This window comes from Zingiber officinale, chromosome 11B (genome assembly GCF_018446385.1).
Source record: "Zingiber officinale cultivar Zhangliang chromosome 11B, Zo_v1.1, whole genome shotgun sequence".
NCBI lineage: Eukaryota > Viridiplantae > Streptophyta > Magnoliopsida > Zingiberales > Zingiberaceae > Zingiber > Zingiber officinale.
In genome coordinates, this window is record NC_056007.1 from 59,756,849 (window position 1) to 59,761,440 (window position 4,592).

Sequence of the window (4,592 nt, forward strand, 5' to 3'; positions counted from 1 at the left end):
TTCAAGGGGATCTTCTCCCTTTTGGGGGAGAGCAAGATTTGGACGATTCCTCTCCATCTTGGAGGGATTTTCCAGCGATTCAAGGTGAGATCTTCAATGTTTCGAATCCGGAATCGAAGATAGGATCCGAAGACCATTCTTCATCGTAGATAAGCTTTCTCTCTCTCTTTTCTTGGATTTGGGGATCAAGAATGCTTGTAATCTTTCTTTTTTCAGATTTTCTTCCTCGTTCTATGGATTAGATCTCTTTGTTCTAGGATGGAGGAAGTATTTGTAAGTTGAATTGATGTAAAACTCTTGTGGATTTGCCAATTTCCTATTTCTATGATTTTGTCCTGTTTGTACCTATTCAATCTTGTGTGGATTGTTGTGATTTGGACCTAATTCCCATTCTTGATTGAATGTTTGAATACCTTGTGGATCTTGTAGAGATAATCTCTCATTCAATTTTTTGAGGGTCGTTCATGATAGACAAGCCTGTGTAAGGACATTTGAGGGATGATCTTGAGGGTGAAATAGGGTCATTCAAGGGGGTAGGATAGATTATATGCGTTCATATCATATCTCTTAATGGGGTTAAGGAGTGATGAATTCTTATGTTGATTATCTTGTAGAGATAATCTCTCATTCGATTTTTTGAGAGACGTTCATGATAGACAAGCCCATGTAAGGACGTTTGAGGGATGATCTGGAGGGTGAAATAGGGTCATTCATGGGGTAGGATAGATTGTATGTGTTCATATCTTATATCTTGATGGGGTTGAGAAGTGATGAATTCTTATGTTGATTATCCGAGGGACGCACGTGATAGGCAAGACCGAGTAAGGACAACATAGATTCGTTCCTATTTGATCACATTTAGGTATAGATTTCAGTCCTAGGTCGGTTGTCTACTGCAAGAGAGAACCAACAACCTTCTACAAATGATGGCCAATTGAGGAATAAGATTTGGTAGATCATTTACATTGATTAACCTTACAAAGAAACCAAAATTCCTAGAACATCCATTTATCATAGTCCTTATTCTTGTTTCTATTTCTTTTATTTCTATGTTTGCTTTTCATTAGTTGCACTTAGTTTCTGAAAACCAATTGATTAATTATTTAGCTAATTCGCGTTGAGAAATCTTTAGTGGTTATTCCAGTCCTTGTGGATACGATGTATTTTATTATTACTTATGACATTTCCGTACACTTGCGGAACGTTAACAAGTTTTTGGCACTGTTGCCGGGGACTGCGCTATAACATTAGAGATTATCAATTGAGTTAGACTAAACATAAATTTTATTTTCATTAGCGTAATTGTAACTAATCTTTAGAATTCTATTTTCATAGTTTTTACATATCTTTCTACTTCTTGACAATTCATTTTGTTGTAATTCTAATTCTAATTCTAACCTTGCATTATTGATTTCTAGCATTCTAGTCTAGCTTTTCTCTGTTTTTCTTTTGATCTAACTTTTCTTTTTCTTTCTTCTTTTCTTGTTGAGCAAACATATCTTGTTCTTGTGTATGAGAAGAGCTAACTTTGTAGGAGAACTTCTTCCTATAGACATTGAAATAGATAGAACATTTCATAGAAGAAAAATTCTGCAAAGACAACAAATAGAACAAGAACATTCTAGCATGGCAAACAGACCACTAAAGGATTATGCTGCACCTTACCCTAGAGGGTTTCGATCTAGCATTTCAAGACCTTCAGTTGAAGCAAATAATTTTGAGATCAAACAGGCTATTATTTCTATGGTGCAGCAAAATTAGTTTGGTAAAGAACCGCATGCAGACCCAAATCAACATTTGGAGGTTTTCTATGAGATATGCGGTACAATGAAGATGAATGGTGTTCCTTTTGAAGTAGTGCATTTATTATTATTTGGGTTTTCTTTAAGAGATAGAGCTAAGCAATGGTTAAACTCTTTATCTCCAAATAGCATCACCATATGGGAGCAATGCGAGCAACAATTTTTGGATAAATTCTATCCGCCGAGTAAAATGACTCATATGAGGAATCTCATTGCAAGTTTCAAACAAGTTGACTTAGAATCTTTATTTGAAGCTTGGGATAGATATAACAATATGCTCAGACAATGCCCACATCATGGTTTGGAGAAGTGGTTAGTGCTACACACATTCTATAATGACATTAATTATCATACTAAGGTGTCCCTTGATTCAGCTGCTGGAGGGACACTCATGAATAAAAGCCTAGATGAAGCTGAGGAAATAATTGAAAGTGTAGCACAAAATCATCATCAATGGGGAAATGAGAGAAGTGGTGGCTATTCCTATGTAAACCCAACTAAAGCATCAGGGAAGTTTAATGTTGATGCAGTCACTTTAATGGATGTAAAATTGGATGCTCTTATAAAGAAATTAGAAAGTATGGGGACTAATTCAAATATGGTCAATGCCATTGTATCTTCTTGTGAAGTATGTGGGAGTACTGATCACTCTAGTGACTCATGTCCTTTGGGAGCTATCTCTTCACAAATTAATCAACTGGAGCAATGTGATGTGATCATGAGTGTCAATCAGAGGCAGAACAACCTGTACTCAAATACATACAACCCGGGGTGGAAAAGTCATCCAATTTTTTCTTATAGAAATAATCAAGAGCAAGGACCACCTATGGGGGCAAGACCTAATTTTCATTCTGGACAGCAAAATTTTCAATAACAATTTTCTCAAGGCTTTCCAATGGCTAAAATTGAAAAGATGTTTGAAGAAATTATCTCAAATCACAACGAAATGAAGCAGGATATTTTGAAGCTTACTCAGAGAATGGATAATTTTCAAAAACGTCAAAAGATTCAGGATAGTCAAATTGGCCAATTAGCTTCCTCATCTTCTACAGCACTATGACAACTCCCTAGAAAACTTGATATTAATCCTATGGAGCACTGCAATCGAATTGAACTTAGGAGCAGATGGACCTTGGGAGTGTTAGAATGTATACTAAAAGCCTAGCTTTTGGTATAAAACATTTATCTAGAAATAAGAATCACATTGGTCAAATGTCTACATTTGTGATAAATGTAGTTGTTCAATTAATTTATATTGTAGATAATATGGTGTGTGGTGTCACACACAGAAGATCATGTTATCAGTACCTTATAAATTATAAACAGTAGCTCACGACCATGATGGAAAGGAACAAACCATTGGAAGGTCATAGTGTAATTAGGTGTTAGTTTATCTTAACTATATAATTACACTAGTACACTAAGAGTGTATTGAGTAGGACCATTAGAGGTCGTTTCTTTTATACTGACTTTATAAAGGAACAAAGACCTCAGTTATTATGGAAGTGTGTGCTCTTAATCCTAATATAATAACAAGCACATATATTTGATATTTATTTCTTTAATTTATCAATGGGTGAGATTTAGTTCGATGAATCAATAAGCCCGATAAGTTAAGAAATGATATCACTTATAGTGTGTGTTGTTGATTATAGAAGGAAACTGTGTCCTAGTAATCTAGGTTGAGAATGTCCCCAAGAGGAGCTCATAAGGATTGTCATGTTAAACCCTGCAGGTGGACTTAGTCCGACATGACGATGAAGTTGAGTGGTACTACTCTTGGAGCTAGATATTAATTAAGTGAGTTGTAAGTAACTTACTTAATTAGTGGGCATTTGTTATCTTAAACACAGGGAGACTAACACACTCATGATAAGAAGGAGCCCAAAATGTAATTTGGGATTGGCGCGGTAGTTGAATAATAGTTCTCTAATGGAATGAATTATTATTGATAAAATTAAGTTGTGTGTTCGGGGCGAGCACGGGATGCTTAATTTTATCGGGAGACCAAAACCAATTCCTCCTCTCGGTCCCTATCGTAGCCTCTTAATTATAGAGTACTATACCCACCTATACCCTACTTCTTACCCATCCCATAGGGGCCGGCCAAGCAAGCTTGGAGACCAAGCTAGGGCCGGCCAAAGTTTGGTTCATGGGTGCTTCAAGGTGGCCGGCCCTAGCTTGGGTTTAAGCTTGGTGTGGCCGGCCTAAATTAAAATAAAAGGTTTTTTATTTTTAAAATTTTTCTTATGTGGATAACATGATTTAAAAGAGAGTTTAAAAATTTAAATCTTTCCTTTTATAAGATTCTACAAAAGATTAAGAGAAGAGCTAAATCTCTTTCCTTATTTGTAGATTAAAAGGTTGATTTTAATTTTGGTAAAAACTTTCTTTTTAACCATGTTCATGATTTAAAAGAAAGTTTAAAAATTAATAATTCTCTTTTATTAGTTTATACAAAAGATTAAGAAAAGATTTGATATCTTTCCTTATTTGTAGATTGAAAAGAGATTTTAATTTTTAGAGATAACTTTCTGGAAATTATCCACATGTTTAAAGAAAGATTTAATTTATAAAATTTCCTTTTTACCAATCATGAAGGGATTTAAATTATTGGAGAAATTTTTTATAAAATTTCCGGAAGCAAATTAGGTAGTTTTAATTTGTGTTTAAAATTTTTATTTGCTTGGAGAATAGGTGTGGCCGGCCATTATAATTGTGAGAAGAAAAATTATTTTTAATTAAATAAATTGTTCCTTTTCATGGAAAAAGAATTAAGGAAGTTTTTAT

At 34.5% G+C, this 4,592-nt stretch overlaps 1 pseudogene; it reads right to left on the reverse strand.

Annotated features, from left to right (window-relative positions):
* Positions 1–2,007: 2,007 nt before the first annotated feature.
* On the reverse strand, positions 2,008–2,105 carry LOC122035607 (annotated as a pseudogene).
* Positions 2,106–4,592: the final 2,487 nt, after the last annotated feature.